Here is a 19,904-nt window from a genome sequence, read left to right on the forward strand (position 1 = left end):
ATACCCTGGTAGTGTAATAATTAGAGTATAAGTGGTATTTTTAACCTTCAGCCTCCAATGTGTATAATGAATAGTCAGTGGAAATGTTTTTCACCTTGCAAGTTTAATCAGCCAAAGAAAAGATACTTGGTAACTATGGCAACATGCACAATTAGTTGACCATTGTGATCCTTAAGACAAATCAAAAATCAGTCAAGTGTGTTAAACATCCTTGGAATTTAGAGAAAGGAGGGCAGTCTTTGACTGATTTGAACATCTCTGTGATCAAGGCAGTTATGCTTGTAGACTTAGGCCAGAAATATTAACCGATTAATTAATTTTTGGTCGCTGGAAAATTTTTGTCTGGGACTCAAGTGATCAACTTCTTAGTATACTATTAGTTTTTCTCTAGGTCTCAAAAAAATGAGTTGAATTAGCTAAAACAATAAAAAATAGGTAATTACTTAGGCAATTAATTTGTATGAGACATTCAGTTAATTTAAAGAATTTAATGGAGACTGTTGTTAAGCTGATTACAGGAGCAGTAAAATTTGCTTTTCTAATCTCAGAATTAAAACTACTTAGTTTTACCATCAATCTACCGTATGGTACATATTTTAAAAAACAAACATGGGACTCCATTGTTATCCACATGTGTTGGTATGGGATAATAAATAGAAGAAAAGAAGTATGCTTATCTTCAAAATCCTTTGAAATGTCTCATTTGAAATTTAAGATGGAGGGAAATTGATTTGGGGGAAATTCGGTTGGGAGAAAAAAACTGACATATTTTCTGTATGTTTGGTTTCTTTTGTGGTTCCTTTAAAGACTACAGGGAATAAGTGGGAAACAGTAGATTTTAGACATCTCTACAGAGGCTACTGCATGTCTGACCTCAGTGTTTCAACAATTACATCACATGCTATTAAGTTGCTTGGAAAAAAATTATATGTCTTCATAAATCTGAAGAAAGACATGCTATTTCTAAGTCAAGCTCTTGTAGAAAATCTACCAGAAAGAAAAGAATAAAAAAATGCTAAGCCCTCAGCAAATCTTGTAGAGGAACACGTCTATTCTGTAACTTTGTAATTCTAATCAAAGTAATGGTAACTTACCATTTAATGAATGATTAGTGAATCCATAATCTTCTATAAGATATTATAGAGCCATATACGTGTGGTGTAAATTTCTTCAATATGATACAGAATCTCAGGAATTGCTAAAAACTAGAGAATAAAAATTCTAATTTATTTCAATAACTTTATTATAAAAGCAAATGTTTCAAATGTTTGCACTTATATTTTGTATTCTTTGTTTTAATATCATAGCTATATTTCTCTTTAGGAAAAAGAAAGACATGCAAATGAGCTTCTAACTGAAATTACTTTCCATATGTGTAGCTAAGATACCAGTAGAGAAAATCATCATGAACTGTGAAAGTCTGCCTGAGAAGATCTATTGCCACAGAAAGTTTGTATTTGCAGACCATTTAGGTCCATAGTTTGTTTAAAGTTTTTAAGAAGTTGCACCAAATTTGCCCAACAACTCCCCCAAAAAGCACAGCTGCTTAGAAATTAAAGAACATGTTTTAATTGTTGTGCTTAGCATGACTTTTATTTTAATCCCAATAAATAAAAATATATTTCAAATAAATAGTAATTAAACAAACAAAAAATTATGTGCATAATATTATGGCAATCATCAAGAAAACAATCCCCAGTAGAAGAGTCATACACAGACTGCCAGTATATTTCCAAGTGTCAGCATTCAACAAGCTTCATCTCCATAATCCAGGTTGAGTTTAAATATTTTATCTTTTATGGGCCTTATTCTAATTTCCTATTGGGAATAGTTTTCAGGTACTTCATAATAAAATTAACAGACCACTGTCATTCAAGAAAAGAGATCCATAACCATTTCAGGGTAAATTTAGATGCATCCATGTGCCACAGTATGCATTCTCTTTCTGTTAGGCTAAAAGCAAAAAAGCAATTAAAATTAATTACTAAAAGATAAGGATTTTGCAGTGTCATGTGTTGATATTGTGGCCAAATAATTTTGCTAATATCGTAATGCAGTTGTTCTTAATATATTGAGAGTTACTGATCAGTACTGAATAGACTAATTTAGTTTCAAATGACAGAACCCAAATCAAACAAATTAAAAGCCAAATTTATTGCCTCATATAACTGGAAATTGTGGGTAAAACAAATTTGAGGGAAAATTGTGTCAAAGGACTCAGATCTCTCCCTTTCTCTTAATTCTGCTGTTGTGCCCGGCAGCATTCTCTTCTCTAGATCAGACTTCCTGTGTGGGGAGTAGCCTCAATGCAGCCAGCTGCGGCTTCACACCCAACCAGTTCCATAACTGACTCAAAAGGAGGGAAGCTGGGTTTTGAAACAAACAATTTGATGTGTAATGAAGCATAATTTGTATGTTTCTGTGTGAGTGCACATGTAAATCTTTCTAGGAAAAGTTTCCATAATCTTCAGATTCTCAAAGGTGACTCCTAGTTTATCCATCCAACAACCCCTTTCAACTTTCTTTTGGGTTACTGCTGCTTCTTTACTCCACTCACATAATTTGGCCAGACTTCCAATGCATTATCTCTTAGTGTTGACCAAGGTCTTATTGAATTTTAGTACTCAACTTTCTTTCCGTTGTGATTAGTTCAGGATGCCATAAATGACAAGTGACTCATCAAGGCCAATGGAAGGTCTTTTCTGCCATGTTTTTATTTAGAGCTGGCATTAAAGAAGCGATGAGCCTTAAACGTAAGGCTTTGGTTTATACTAGTGCGGTAATATAATGATTCTGTCTGCAAACAGCTGCCCAACAGAGATTTACATAATGCTTGCATTTGCTTGGCTAAATCAGTAGGCATTGGGTGATTAATGCACTTGATCCAAATCAACATACATATATGGCAAATCTGCTATGTGTCAGGAACTATTCTAGATGCTGCAGACTTCAACATAAATAAGATAATCACCTCAGAAGTGTGCATGTGTTTCCTCAAATGCTCATAGCAGTTGACCATGGGAAGAGATGAAGAAGACGTTGTCTGAAGTAGCACAGTGATCTTCCATCCTATCAAAGTCCCTTCTATGAGATAAATATTTCATAATTCTCCTTTTAATCTCCTGGATTAAAATATATGTATAAAATCACCTTTTACATATAATTTTTTTTTAAAGATTTTTATTTATTCACTTGACAGAGACACAGCCAGTGAGAGAGAGAACACAAGCAGGGGGAGTGGGAGAGGAAGAAGCAGGCTCATTGCAGAGGAGCCTGATGTGGGGCTCGATCCCAGAACACCGGGATCACGCCCTGAGCTGAAGGCAGACACTTAACGACTGAGCCACCCAGGCGCCCCATTTAAAACATTCAATATAATGCCCTTAACTATAAAAAATAAAACATGAATAATGTTTTATAATAAAATAATGTTCATTTAAATATGTATGTGCTGATCAAAACCAATGGCTATTACAGACTCATAAAATACTCCCCTGGGGAAATCCTACCTCCCAGGTTTTAGATTCTTTTTTTTTTTTTTAAAGATTTTATTTATTTATTCGACAGAGATAGAGACAGGCAGCGAGAGAGGGAACACAAGTAGGGGGAGTGGGAGAGGAAGAAGCAGGCTCATAGCGGAGGAGCCTGATGTGGGACTCGATCCCATAACGCCGGGATCACGCCCTGAGCCGAAGGCAGACGCTTAACCGTTATGCCACCCAGGCTCCCCCAGGTTTTAGATTCTAAAACACTGAAGTGATCTGATTGTAGGTGTTGGTTTTATTTTGTTTTTAATTTCCCAAAGCTCCATGCACTGCGGGCCACAGACCTGACCTATGTCACACTAGCATCTTATCTGAGTATATACAGAGAACAGTTCATTTATGAAAAACGCTTCCTTAAACCTTCCCAATTATCACTCCAGATTTTTTAGCTGGCATACCATACATTTTTTCTAACTTAAGCATTCTGTAATTTTGGCTCATTTTCTTAATAATGATCAGAATATTCTGAAGATCAATACACGGCATTGTTGTAGGTCTCTCCTGGGACAGCTGCAATGGCCACTGAATCTTACCATGATTCTTGCATTTAGTTTATGGCACTTCTCTGATAACATTCAATTTCTGAAAGCCCACTTTGTTAGAATTTCATTTTGGCTTCTCTCTTAAAATGTAAGCAGTGATATTAAGTAGGAAGTTAAAAACCTTGCATCCTGTGTTTTCTAATTCAAATATTATGGAGAAATCGGAACTTGATTTATAACAACAGAAAATCAAACGTGAATAAGGACATTGCAAACCTAAGAATAAATAGCAGCGTTGACAACTGCATTGAAATTCACAGCATGATAAAAATTTCATCGCCATGTGTAAACAAGTCCAGAACTTACTTAGGGTTAAAACTTTAACAAGCAGTTTGCTATAAACTTGAAGATTCACCATAAAGAACTAGCAGCACTCGAAAGAAACGTGGTGTGTAAGCAAGATTTGGTCATGGAAATTTGGTGATCAAGTAAAAAGCAATGATTCTGCTGCCTTATATTCCTGAACAGCTTTAAAACTTCCAGAAATATTATATCAACAATGAAGTTCGGAGAAAGATGAACATGTGACTCAAACACTATGTTTTATTTAGGTAAGGCATTATTTTTTGATAAAAGAAATGAAACTCGAGACAATTTTTTTTTTCTGGATTGAGGCTTTATAGCTATTAAATGGTTGAAGCTGAAGGAAATATTTTATTTAAGAGCCACATCTAAGTTGTAATATCTAAAAAGATTGAGATTTGAATTCCCTTTTGAATTGTCTTTATTTTGAGCAAATCTTATGAAAAGGCATTTACTTACATAAACTAAAAGCAAGGGCATATTCATGCTAAAGAAAACTGAAGTGACCTGAAAGCAAATATTTTAGGCTGAGATGGCAAGGCAAATTATTTACTTCAATTAATTAAAGTTGACTCCAAAATGCTATGTCTGTCTCTCACCTACCCATCAGTGTGCCATCTCTATCTGATTTCAGCGTGTGCGTGTGTGTGCGTGTGTGTGCGCGCGTGTGTATGTGTGTTGGGGTGGGGAGCAGAGTTCCTCTGGAGGACCAGAGGACAAATCCACACCACAGTGTGGGCTGTGTGGGGATCTAGAATCTTCCCTAAAGCAAGGATTATTCACACTGGCAGTTATCCTGAGAAGAGCAGGTTCTGAGGCAGAAAATGAGAACTAATTAGGTGGGTCGTACTGTAGAGGAAATTTCTTGGCTGCCATTTAGTAAAAGTACCTTGGCAATTAGAAGGAAAAGCCAAAGATGCTAGCCCTCTGTAATACATACACAGCACTGAGAGATGTTCACTGAAGTCAAAAGTCTGTTTAAATTATCTATGTTTGGAAATTACGTCTGTTTCACATATAAACCAAGGTGTTTTGGGGTGAGTTTAATTTATACATGTGTTTTCCTGGCAAGCCACTCTTGTGAAAACGAATGTACTTGTCCCAAGGTAGTACACCCATTGCTCGCTAAGACAGAGCTGTTAGAGTGCGGGAACAGGTCACGTCTGCATTGGTGAATGCTCTTTTCTTGATCAGCTACTTTGCAGCTCTTGATTCTACTTAGAGTTACAAGCTTTTTAAAATCATTTTCCTTTTTTTATGTAAATATGTTTTTGAAAAGGTGTATGTTCGTGTTATGTTCGGCCCGAGTTTCAATGCATTATGCTACGTAGAAATTTGAAAATCTTTGTTATCCACAAGAGGATTCAACCTAATAGGGCTGGAACCGCTGACACAGTGGTAGACAAGGAACGAGTCAAGGAGAAGCATTACAAGTCCTCTTTTTGTCAAACTCCATTTTCATGATGCTGAGCCTCCTTTAAGTGTTCCAAGAATCTCAGCTGCAGCTCAGCAGTAATAAGAGAAATTTGGGGAAGATCTTGGCCCTGGCTTAGAATTAGAATAATGAATGTTAAAAATATTTCTCATTGTCGAAATGCTGATTGGTTAAAATACTGTAGAGACGTGTTAGACCCTGTTGTAAATAATCGTGGCCTGTTACCTTCTGGGGAGTACCTGAAGCTCCATCTCTCAATGGTCTTGATTCCAGGCATTGGTGTGGAAGGTAATGAAATCCTGCCTCCAGAATCTGGATGATTGTCCCATGGATCTTGGTGAAACTTTATATAAGTGTGTTCGAGTACTTGTAAGGCTGTGATGAGGAGTCTGACTAGATGAGGAGTCCTTCTAGATGTTTGATTGCTGACAACTTTTAAGACTCACCCTTTCTCTTCCCCTGGTGTCCTACTTCTGGACAAACTGATAAAAATGCCTCGTGCACACTCCTCCGGAGATTTCGTGAGATTTGAACCATACAATCCCCTGCCAGGGCAAAGGAATTTTCATCCCAGCCCCATGCCCGACCACCATGAAAGCCAGGCCAATCTCCCTGCCCTGCTTTCTTAAGCCATTTTGGACCAGCTTAAGGGTCATTTCCTGCTCACGCCAGGGACCTCAGTTGTGTAAGCAATATACATTTTCACACCTATTTGGGGTGTGTGGGATGTATATCTTGACATCTGAGTAAGAACAAGTATATCTTAATTTTGGTTTATCAATAACAACATTGGAAGCTAGAGATAGTAAAATAAGATCTTTAAAGTGCTAAGAGTATATAGTCATTGTGCTAGAATTGCATAACCACCAAAACTCAGAATGAAAGTAAAACAAAACATTTTCAGATGTTTTAAAAACAAGAGCTCACTAGCTTCTCTTTAAAATAACTTATAAAGGACATACTCCAGAAAAGAAGGAATCGACCTCAGAAGGCCAGGTATCTGTATCTGAAGGTATCTGAAAGAATGTAAAGAGATGAAGGTCAAAGAAATTGGTTTCCATGTAATTTTATGACAGCCTACTGCACAAAGATCTTCATTATCACATGACTTCTAATAACTAAAACTGAAACAAAGAAACAACAAAACCCTAGATATGCTGAATTAGAATGACTGGTCATTTAAAAAATACATCTTAAGAGAGTGATGAGATCCTGAGACTTTATGCTTTGGATTACTAGGAACTGGAGAGAGAGAGAGAGAGTAATAGAGAGAGAGAAGGGAACTTAATGCCATCGCTTTATGAATGGAAAGAGATGTCAAAGAGAGAAAATAGAAAAGGCAATCTTAGAGGAGAAGAGTTGAGAGCAAGGGAAGCAAGCAACATGGTAGGAAGCTGGGGTCCTAGCTGTTTAATGGCCAAATAGCTTTTAGAGACAGGGATGTCTAGAATTCAGCATTGCGGCAATATTACGGCTGAGTAAAATGCCTTGTCTTCCTAATGACTCAATGAAACATGCTATGCATAGAAAATGCCTCGACGTCAATTAAGGAAAGAGGCAGGGCTTCTTATCCAGACTACCAGTGTTCGAACAAGAAAAAATAAGTTTGGTGGAAGAAACCCTAAACTAAATCAGTATGTAAAGGTCCTCAGCTTAGAGCCCAAAGTGATCCTGAAAAGGAAAGAGAAATGAACAGAAATCCTGGGAGAGGGAATTAGGATTTCCAAAGCTCATATAAAGGAGTTGTGAGTTAGTGTTTATAATATGCAACTTAATGGTCGTCGAGACCACAGTTGTACTCTGTGCTTGAATATATGCACCAGAAAAAAAAATATGCACCAGAATATGAGCAAGATTTTTTTTATGAGCAAGTTTTTTGATAAAAAGTTATTTTCCTTTCCTTTTTTCTTTTCTTCTTTCTTTCTTTCTTTCCTTCTTTCTTTCTCTCCTACTTTCTTTTTATCCCTTTTCCTTACAAGGGTTCCCTAATCTTTCATCACTGTCCTATAAAGGTTTATCCCTCACCTCCTGGTATGCCAGGTGTGACATTTAGGCTCTTCGAACGCTCTAGGTTTCTCTTTTTTAGTCCTTATCATAGGTGGTAATTATAAGATACATATAACCTGACCTACAATTATTTGATTAATGTCTTCACTTCTGGAGTCACTTTCAAGGAAATGAGAAAGTGAGGCCCAGATCAGATTTTTTCTTCCCATTTTATGCCCATTCCTGCTGCAGGGCACCCTGCACAGAGAGGTGCTCAAGAACTGATGACATCACTTGCTTCATTTCATTTTCATCACAGGTAAGATGGAGCCGCTCAACAAATACTTATTGAGTCCTTACCACATGCAAGATACCTTCTAGGCTCTGAGTCACTTTCACTCTGGACAAAAAAAGGCAGGAATGCCTCTCCACATGGAGTTGCTGTTCTGAACGGAGGAAGTGAACAGTAAACCACATTAAAAAAATAATATGCAGTTGATTAGGAAATAATTAACACTATTGATTTAAGATAGGGCAGAAATGTTAAAGGTTGTGATTTTAAGTGAGATGTTCAAGGAAGGCCTTAGTGACAAGGTAATATTTGAAAAATGTAGATCCTGACACACATTTAATAGGAAAGAGACGATAATAGTAGCGAGTTAAACAGAAGAAATTCTTGGTACAAAATAAGTTCAACATGTGTGCCAACTACTGTAAACATGACTATTATTTCATTTTAATAAGGCAGTCTATTTTTTTGTATATGGAAAAGACACAGCATACATCTGGGAAGTAGAGACATTTATTCAATAATCAGGCAAGCTTGGGAACATTACAGCAAATAGAAAATCAATATTTTATGAAATCAATATTTTGAGAAAATCAAGCAGCAGGGACATTTTTAATGAGGTGTATCAAGCTCTAATCTGTCATGCATAGGTTGAATACTATTTATAAAATATGTACCTCTGTCTCCCTTTTATGTCAAACCTAAAATCATACATAGGTCTTTGAAGTTTCTATTCTCTGGGGTGAATCCAAGCAGCAGTTAAGAATTCCTGCTGCTATTCATTTAGAAACAGAGGGAATCATAAACTAACATACTAACAAAGAAGGGCTTTATTTATTAAAAATAGGTTGGAAATATATTCTAGTATTTTAATAGAAAGTCTTTTGGTCTGCAAAAGCATCACGCTTGTGTCACTAAGGGACACACCATGTGAAGGGAGAGATGTTAAGGAATAGATTTTGTAGCAGCTTTTGGTTAAATCAAATATTTTAGATAATACAAAAAATAAACCTTTTGTAAAGGAGCTATCATTAGATGTTAAGCTGTGTATTTGCCAGATGTCTTTAGGTTCTGACATAATTTGAAAATAATAAGCAGATATACAAAAGTCTAGCTTTGATTTTTGTTTTGTAACTAACACATTGATTTTGATTTGGAGAAGTAAGCCTAACAACTAAGAGTGTAATATATAAAAATGAAATCAAATTGATTCAAAAACATATGGAATACAAACAAGACTACATACAAGTTTTTACTATCAAGTATTCTGATTTTTTTAAACGTACATACAACTTATAATCATGAAGCATTAGCATCAGGGGGGATGTTAGAAATACATTCCTGAAACACCTTACTCTGAATCCTCAACAAATGGTCACATAGCCTGTCAGGGACCACCTGAGCAATCCTACTCTCATTTCCTCATGAGCTTAGTAGCTCCAATCTCAATATCTCTCTTGGCTAGAAAGTTCTTCCTTGTGTTGCACTGGAGTGGGATTCCTGGATAGCAGCGGAGGCTTAAGGAATGTGGGGTTTGGAGACACCAGAAGTATGACTCTGCAGAGGTGAGTTAAAGCCCTGAAATTGTGGTTTCTTCAGCTGCAACATGGAGATGAGGACATCAGGTTACTGTAAAAACGACCGGAGGGAAAGAATGCATGTGGCCAGCATAGCTTCCGGGCTCTTGAAACATGGTATCCATAAAGTAACTATTGAGTCATATTCGGGCTCTCCTTTTTTTGGCCACTTGTAGAAAGTCTAATTATAATTTGGCTACATAAAAGCAACATGTAAATAAAGGGTTGAGCTCAAGTATAATTTGGAGATTTAAAGTCTCGTGCTTATTTCTGGCAAAACATCAGATGGGGGAGAGCTATCATCTCCTCTCTGTTTATTCTCCCTCCTGAAAGGCTTTTCATCTGCAGACTCACCATTCTTGATCCTTTCATTGCTCTTATGTGATAAGGCTTTAAGTTCCTTTACCATATTGATCTTTCCCTCTGGGTTCTCTAGTTATTTGTAACCTTTCTAAAACAAAATATGAAAAAATTTCATGCAATGCTTCAAAAGCAGACTGACTAGTATTGAGCAAGGGACTCTCCCTTCCCTTTTTTCTAGGTATTATTTTTCCCTTCAAGCCATCTTCACGATGAATAGCAAAGTATTTTCTTTGGGATGATATCTATACATAATCTCATTTCATTGATGTATTAATTATAAATAGTCATTTAAATAACACTCTGGAAACTCAGCTTTCAAATATCTGTGAAAAAGCAAGCATCCATTATGGACACAGGATCCTATTCTTCCTGGAACACAGAAGGCACGCTCCTGCCTCGGGGTCTTTGCTCTTGCTGATTGATCTCACTAAAATACCTTGCTCCAGTTATCTACATGGCTTAGTCCTTGCCTTCCTTCAGGTATTTGTTAAAATGTTGCCGTTTCAGTAACATTTCCCTTTGATCACTCCGATTCAAATTACAAATCCCTACCTTGAATTTCTCTATCTGCTTCTGTGGCCCCTTTGTTATTTAACCTCTTATCTGCTCTACTTTGGGCATCAATTGCCTTGCCCTGGTAGACGGTTAGCCTCCTCAATGGCTGGGATTTTTTTTTTTTTTTTTTTTTTTGGTCTGTTTTGTCCACTGTAGTATTCCCAGTGATATAATAGTGTCTGAATAAAGTAGATGTTCAATAAATATTCATTAAGTGAATGAATTCTTTTGAAAACACTCAGTAATTTCAAATCTTTTTTTTCCACTGAAAAGGAACTCAGCCTGGTGAGTTACAGGAGTCACTCAGAGGCAAATACAGTAAATAAAATTTTAACCCAGCTAATCAAAAAACATTAGGTTTCTGTACATTAGTACAAAAATCATTAGGTTTTTCTACATTAGTTCATTAGTGTGTGTGTGTGTGTGTGTGTATGTATATATATATGTATATATATATATACATTTCTGAAATAGAATATAGATGTTATTGAGCTTCAAAATACATGTTCTGAACATATTGATATAAATATTAAAATAAATGAATGACTTCTTAGAGTATTCAAATGTAAAACTATGTTAAATATACATCCTAACATTACTATGAAAAGTCAATCTCACTGCCCATCTGTGTGAAGAAAAAATATGTAATATTCTATTTTGAATCTTTATGGGTGAAAATTACAATTTTGTACCTAATGAAAAGATCCATTTGTAAAGTGACTCATGAAAATTTACCAGGACTTTATTTAAAGTCATGTTACTTTTCATTCATATGCTTTCAAAAACTTGTTTACTTGTATTTCAAAATGAAATAAAGTAAATGTAGATACAAATAACAATTATTGATCTTCCATGAATCCTGTCACCCAAAAGAATTTTAAATACCTTTCTTTTTCTTTCTTCAGGGATAATTACATTTAATTATGTTCAGATTTTTTAAAAAAGTGACCTAATTCTAACTAAATTTAATAGAAGAAAACATGCCAAAATATAATTGATACTTTCAAATAAGTATCAATACTCTTCCTTTTTGGTTTTGGTTTTGAATTGTTGTTGTTTTAGTAGAAGAAAAGAAATGTCAAAGATGAATGGACTGAAAAAGAAAAAAAAAACTGACAAACTCTATTGCTATCTAAATCATGAAGTAACACTAGATTAAGACATCTTTTCTTTCCTCAGACCAACTATAAAAATTTAGACCTTAAATGTCAAATCTGAGTGTTGTGGTTCAGATCCATTTGTACTAGCTAAACTAAGACTTCCTTAAGTTTCCTATTTTTAAAATGATGAATTACTGTGCTTCTTCAAATCACATCAAAAACAAAGAGATATTCTTGGGGTTAAGTGGCCAGTGTTAATGAATGAAAAGTTAAGTAGTAACACTGAGACTGCCTCAAAAACAATAACCAAAATGAGTTCATTAGGCTCAAACTATACCATACAAAAGATTTTGAAAGAGGAAAGTGTAAGATCTGCAATTCTTCTAGGAAACTCCCACAACCAGATATATCTCGGGTTTTAGAAAGCTAATATAATACAGTTATTATACAGGGGAGTCTAGGGGAGCACACTGTAATAGAACATAAAGATCTTTATCAGAGAAATTTATAAATATTCATGCTACATGAGTTAAAGACCATGTCAACTCAAATCTTGTTTTTTTTTTTGCTACATGGTTATAAAAGAAAAAAACTCTGTTTTTCACAACTTTCTGAATTTTAGAAATGAAAACACAAAGTTGCAGACCTGCATTTCAGAAGCATAATGTTATAATTATAAAATACATGAGATCGGTTAATGTGCAGTTACTAAGACCTGCTGAAACTACTTCAGGACTAACATAACTAAGGTCGCTTTTCTATGCAGCCTGATTTTCCACCTTACAGAGAAAAGATTCTTAAAAATCACATCTAGATTCCCACCAGGGAAGTGGAAACACAGGAAAACAAGTACCCACCACTGATAGAATGCAGCTCCGAACTCAAGTGCATATCAAACCCCGTGTGTTAATTTTCTTAACAGAATCTGGTATTCTTTTAGATGAAACACATTTCTGTTTTTAAGTTTATCTCATGTTTATTCACACATCAAGCATGAAAGTTGTCATATCATTTAGTTATCAAAGACCTCTGATCTTAAAGAATTAATTCTTCTCACCTTAACTAAGGGCCTCCATGGTGTTTTTTTGTGAGATCTCAAATAAAATAACTATGTATTTTCTAGAGCATTCGTGGGTGAGATGAGGTGTAAAGAAATCGATTTTCCCTCCAAATTTTGTTAGGAAACAAAGCAAGCCCATAGCAATTACTCTTTTCAAGATTATCTCATCTGTGTACTTGAGAAGTAGTCCACACAGAGCTTCATTGTTTTTTATTAACATGGCAGGCTGAGGTAAGGGAGCTGATTAGATTTTGTTTCATTTACCAGAAATAAGAGTTGACATATTATTTTTCCATTTAATCAGTCAGTCAATATCAGAGAGGATTTTTAAATAACCAGTATATGCCATGATTTCAATGGCCACAAGAGAATTCTCAGATATTTCTGGTTGCTCTTCTGTGTCCTGACTCTCTGCCTTGAGCTAATCAAAGCCTGGCTGGCTGGCTATCTTTTCATCAGGTTAAATAGATGGTTGGGAAGATATACATATTGTTAAATCTATTTTTATCACCCCTCATTATCAGAGAGTGGATAACAGATGTACTAGGAAACCCATTCCCTTGGATTGTTTCTTATACATAAATAAAAATCACCATAAGGCCAAATTGTATTTAGGCAATTCTCAGAAAGTGCTTTGACTCTGGAAAGAATTCTAGAGCAGACTGAGGACTTCTTTCCCATTGCACAAAAAATTAAATATTCCAAAAGTTACAGACAAGAGTGCTCACCTGCCTAGTCATATTTAGGCTATGGGGGAAAAAATGCAACAGAAATCACAGCTGTACTTTCTAAAGAACACAAAAAGAAATTAGATCTTGATTTTCAGTACAGTGAACTTGTCCGAACTCTTCCTGGAATTTTGGATACTGATATGGAAATTTGGAAAGTTTCTATCAGTTTCCACAAGTCAGCCGGGAATTTTGTTTAAGGAAACAATTACACTATTTCCAAAATCAGTAGAAGTAGGGCCTGGAAGCAGCAGAAGCAGGGACCATTAACAGGACAGGCTGTGCTGTTATAGTCATTGTGCAAGAGCTCCAGGCCAGGCATCAATCGTGTCGGCTACTTCTGCATATTTGAACCAGCCTGCCAGAAGCCTCCTTTTCAAATTGGATAGTATACAGATTATCTGCTTTTCAAAGTTGGCATCAGGTCCCTTCGCTTTTATGAAAACCTACATAAGGTACCTGCTTGTGCTGGTCAAGAGAAATCCAAAGATTTCCACTTTTATGAAAAAAGGAGAAAAGTGAAACTAGCGTTCAGCCTTTGTTTTGCACTGAGCTGTTCTGCAGGCAGCACACACCCCAAGCAGGGACAGCCTCACCGCCAAGCTCCTTCCCAGGGACCGGCGCTCAGCATCTCAGCACCAGGCTGCCATAGCTTTGAACTCTATGAGCATCTGTTGCTTTGTCTCAATTTATTTTGTGCATCCGGTAGCAAGATGTGCCCTCAGGTATCAGAAAGACCCAAGAGAGGTTATTTTCTAGGTCTGGGAATAGTCAAAAATTTTTCCATATAAATTAATGGTAATCACTTCTTTGCTTTCTACTATTTCAGCCTACGGAAGTTTTCACAAGAGCATTCTACTTTTGGATAGCACAGAAAACCTGTATTAGCTCCTGGAATTTCTGTTCTTATGGTTCAGAAGTCACACAGCTTAACTGGACTTTAAAAAGGAAGGGAAAATAAGAAGCATAGATTTGTATCATACTGCAGTTATTTTTAATGAAATAAAATATTTATTGTAAATTCAGTATGCCCATAGCAAGGAGATAGATAATATAGATATATCCTTATTGTTTTAATTGGCTTTATCAATCTATTATTCACTCAGCTTAAGGATGCTACTTGAAAGAAGTCAAGCCTCCTATCAGTCCCCAATAATTGAGGGTAAAACCATAGGCCAAAAGTCAAACAGAGGACATTTGTTTTAAAACTTAAACCCAATTAAAAAAGCTAATGTGAAGAAATGTGCATCCCAGCTTTGATGCAAGAAGAAAATGTCCTACAAGGACCCTGGCTCTTTCTTGCTATGTATTATTCAGATCCTTATTTGAGCTTGAGAGCTCACAGAGCATGCTTTAGGGCTGCCCCTCATTCCTTCTCAGAACCAGGGCCACACCAAATGAGGTAACTTTTTAAAAAATTCATTAGCATAATAGTTAGCTTAGTCTCAATGCATCCCATTTCTCTTTCTTTATTCATCGTCCTTCCAGATGGTAACTTCCAACCTTTTAATCCACCACTTCTGCAAAAAACAAGGGACTTGCTGACATAGCATCATCTTCTGCATAAAAGGCATTTGTGCTTATTTCTCAACAGTTATATATGCCTTTTAATATTCTGGTCTCAAAGTGTGAAGTAAAATGTGCTTTTTTTCTTATCAAAATAATTTCAGACAAGGGGTGGAAAGAAGGGTAATTCTGTGGAGGGCTACACAAAGATATTATGTATTCTAGTATAACCAAATGTTGTTGGTACAGTGGGTTAGCATATTTCCTTAAATTTTATAATCTTAGTGTATCTGGACAGTTAATCACAAATTGATGGACTTCCATCTCATCCTATATGCAAACTATTTTCCTTCTTTCTTGGAAAGGAAGAATGTCTAGACAAAATAACTGCAGTCTTTCACTGAGAAAATAGCACAACCCACTAACGTATTACTCATTCATTCACTCATCTCTCATTCGTGTACATAAACACTCATTTGATAATTTCTATGGAGCACTTATTATGTGCCAGGCATTGTATTATCCAAAGAAAATCCTAAAATGATTAGACTTAGGGTAGGGTAGGACTGCGGATAAAAGAAAATCTTAACCAGAATTCTAATAGATTCTTCTTCTAACGTGGGGTATGTGTGTGTGTATATACAGAGCTATCCCAAGATTGGGAAAAACTTGCACACTGAGATTGAATCTCATTGAGTTGGTGCTCACTGACTGGACCATCATGCGTACATTACTAAATATCTTTAAATTTCATTTTTCTTTTCCATAAGGTGCGGATCATAATCCTCTCATGGATTGTTGTGGAGACTGAACCGTTAAAATGTATAAATTACTTAGGTAAGTAAATGGAATATATTAATTGGTATATATAGGTTGTATATTCTTTAAACTATATATTCGGTATCATTTGGTAAGTGTGATGGTTAATTTTATGGGTCAACTTGGGTAGGCTATAGCACCGAGTTATTAATCAAATACTATCTAGGTGTTGCTGTGAATGTATGTAATAGACGTGGTTAAAATCTACAATCAGCTGATTTTAAGTAAAGGTGATTGCCCTCAATAATGTGAGTGGATTTCATCGAATCAGTTGAAGGCCTTAAGAGCAAAAACTAAGGTTTGCCTGAAGAAGAGGAAATTGTGCTCAACTGTTACGTTAACTGTTGCCTGAGGTTCCAGCCTCCTGGCATTCCCTACACATTTTAGACTCACCAGTGCCAAACAATCATGAGAGCCAATTTCTTAAAATGAATCATATATATGTATTTGCACAAACACACATACATTATTGGTTCTGTTTCCTACAGGTATGAAACATGTATATGTATGTATATATGTGTATGTATGTAAACGTGCATATATATGTGTACATATGTGTGCATATAGAGAGAATCGTGTGCTATTAGGGTTCTATTTCTCTAAGGATCATGGCCAATAAAGAAGGGGAAGCACAACACTCATTTTCTATTCATAAACCTTATCCTTTATTTTTATATTTGTGACTGATAATCAGCCATCTCATCCTCCTTAGTTGCAAGCTTCACCTAAATAAAATTTCACAGATGCAACAGCAATCAGTGAGTCAGGTGGAAAGGGAAGAAGACTTGATAGGTAAAGAGGGGAGTATACTGCACAGGAACCACAGCCCTATGATAGTAACAAAACGAAATGAAAACGAAACAAAAGTGACAGCCCCGTAATGGCTAAATTATGTCTGCTCTCTCAAGTGTTTCCTCTCAGCCATACCCTTGGCCTTTCCTTTCTTTTTCTTTTACTCTCCGTCTCCTTCCTCCTTTCTAAAGTCCCGCATTCCTCTCTACGTTGATTCAATAGGCTCCATCCCACTTATATGTAAAGAAATGCAATTCTATTTCCTATCAGTAATAAGCAGGGCAAATAATCCCACATATAACTTTATATTCTTCAAGCATGTCAAAATCATTATATTGAAGATAAAGAATTTGCCTCATTCTTAGAAAATTACCACCACAGAGAACTGTATTGTACCTCCCCATGGCTGAACATGATACAGCTCACCATTTTTCAGTTGTTTTATATTCTTTTATAATAATTAATTTTTTAAAATATTTAAATGACACACATTTTAATATGTTTTTAATTTGTTATAAAACATTTTATGCATTCTTATTCACATACCTTATAGTTTTTGATGTAATGGTGAATAGGATATTCTTACTTGCCTTTTCATTGTGTATTGCTGATATAAAGGAAAATTTAATTTTACATCTTATGGTTTCCAATTATTTGGATGAATTATTGGTTCCATTTCTCCCTTGAATTTTCTGTGGGAATTTGTAGATCTTGTTGGATTTTCTATTGCTTTCTTTACAATTTTTGTGACTCTTATTTTTAATTTTATAATTTTATATGTAAAGGAATAAAAATCATATATACATATATTATACATGCATACATTTTATATATATGTATATTATATATATAATATATACATATATTATACATGCATACATTTTATATATATGTATATTATATATATAATATACATATATATATAATATACATATATATAAAATTGACTAGGATCTCAATTAGAATGCCTAATAAAATCTTTAAAAAAATGCTCAACAGAAGGGAATAGAATAACTTCCAAGAAGATTAAACAATCATAAAATTGTATCCATCTAAAAAATGCCTTGAAAAATCTAAAGCAATGAAATAAAACTCATTCAATTATAAGAAGAAAAATTTTAAATCTCTTTCTTCTTTCATAATTAAATTACTATTGAGAATATTATCTATGAGGTCCTGATTCTTATAAATTTGTTATGGCTTATTTTAGATGAATCACATGGTCTTAAAAAGTAGACTTAATTTTTTTAGCTATATGGAAATAAATACCAAAATAATTATATATAACTTGAATATTATGCCTATAGGGAGTGGGAAGTTGGAAAGATGCTGTTTTTATGTAGCACACCTTGAAGATCTACTTACCTTTTTAAAATATATGAGTGTATAACTATGTAAGTCTAGTTTTATTCTTAATCAAACAGAACGTAACTTATTGGCAGACAGAGCTATGAATCCAGGTTTCTCATACATATTTAGCTACAGAATCTTAGGTAAGATTCTCAAGCTTTTTGAATCAAGTTATTTCACTTGTAAAATTAGTATAATCTCGTTCACCCGATACGACTGATATTAAAGTTAAATTATAGAGAATGTAGCACTCTTAATGCATTGCCCAGCACATAATAGAGACTAAACAGATAAATGTTAAAAATACACAGAATTAAAAATTGACTTTTAAAATATTTTGAAAGTTGTTCTAATGGCATTTTGCATCTTGTTCAGTTAACGCCCTTCCACTATAATATACAGGAGATTTATGTACTCCAGGAGATTAAAATTCAAGACACGGGATAGATAGGGTATATGGTTAATGTAAAATAAAACTATTAGAAGATCAAATACAGCTTGTGGAGTTTTAAGAATTAGAATTAATATCTGATCAGTAACCATTAAGAATTTAGTATTTTATTGACATATTTGTCCTCTATCATAAAATTTTGAATATCCTTCATTTGCTTTCTAGTACAAATACAAGTTTAATTATATCCATTGCTTTTCTTTCTGCTCATAATTCATTTTCTGACCGCAACATTCTTTGGCTCCGAGTTGCGAGTCCTGGACTGAATGCATTGAATCATTTCATTGCTGCTTCCTCTCCCAACTGGGGCAGGACCACAGTCCTATTTTACTCTCTGACTGGTCTGGCTGAAACTCAACAAATGCTTACTTTCATGGTGAAGTTTTATTATAGTCCACATGTGAGGAAAAGCTACTGTTAAGACCCAATAGAGACTATTTGAGATGCAAATTTTATTTTGATTTTCTATTTTTAAGGAAAACACTGGGGATAAACTTGAACAGTGATGTTTATAGAATACCATAAATATTTATTTTGAGAATTTTATAGAAGAGCTAATTGACTGATTTTAATGTAAATGTTTTACATAAAATTAAATATATCAATTTACTCCCTTGTTGTGGGCAGGATAGGAGATGGGAGAAGAGAAACAACGGTTCTTTGATGTTAAAACAGATTAATTTTATGAAAATGTTGATGTTTTTTCTAATCTCACTCTGATATTGTTATTGTTGCTCTTATTTCCCCTACATTTTCGCAAATAACAGCATTTATTGAGCACTTGTTGTGTACTAACCACTATACTAAATTCTTTACCTATGCCATCTCTTTAATCCAGACTACAAATCACTGATTTTCTATTGTTTTCCCCATTTTACAAATGAAAATAATAAAAACATAAGAGGGAAAATGCCAAGTCTTAGAGCTAATAATTATTTTTTTTTTAAGATTTTATTTATTTGTTTGACAGAGAGAGAGAGACAGGCAGCGAGAGAGAGAACACAAGCAGGGGGAGTGGGAGAGGAAGAAGCAGGCTCCTAGCACAGGAGCCTGATGCGGGGCTCAATCCCAGAACGCCGAGATCACGCCCTGAGCTGAAGGCAGATGCTCAACGACTGAGCCACCCAGGGACCCCTAGAGCTAATAATTCTTTTTTTTTTTTTTTAAGATTTTATTTATTAATTTGACAGAGAGAAACAGCCAGCGAGAGAGGGAACACAAGCAGGGGGAGTGGGAGAGGAAGAAGCAGGCTCCCAGCGGAGGAGCCCGATGTGGGACTCAATCCCAGAACGCCGGGATCACGCCCGGAGCCGAAGGCAGACGCCCAACGACTGCGCCACCCAGGCGCCCCTAGAGCTAATAATTCTTGAAACAACACTCTGTATACAGGTATTATTTGATACTGTATTATATTCTCCTTATAAAGCAAAATTCATTGTACAGTTTGTACAAAGATGTCTTTTCTGCAAAACTGGCAATAGTTCTGAATTTTCACCATTAAAA

The 19,904-nt window shown here is 35.3% G+C and overlaps 1 long non-coding RNA gene across 4 annotated transcripts in view; it reads right to left on the reverse strand.

The window, feature by feature from the left end:
* LOC123797781 (uncharacterized) overlaps window positions 1–19,904 on the reverse strand; it is a 108,485-nt gene that overhangs the window by 63,173 nt on the left and 25,408 nt on the right. For all 4 annotated transcript variants that reach the window (XR_015725750.1, XR_015725749.1, XR_015725748.1 and 1 more), the window contains exons 3-4: window positions 2,972–3,122; window positions 1,095–1,205 (exon numbers count right to left, since the gene is read on the reverse strand). This is a non-coding gene — a long non-coding RNA (uncharacterized LOC123797781). The remainder of the gene's footprint in view (window positions 1–1,094; window positions 1,206–2,971; window positions 3,123–19,904) is intronic.

Source organism: Ursus americanus, chromosome 9 (assembly GCF_024610735.1).
Source record: "Ursus americanus isolate L20-20 chromosome 9, mUrsAme1.1.p, whole genome shotgun sequence".
Lineage (NCBI taxonomy): Eukaryota > Metazoa > Chordata > Mammalia > Carnivora > Ursidae > Ursus > Ursus americanus.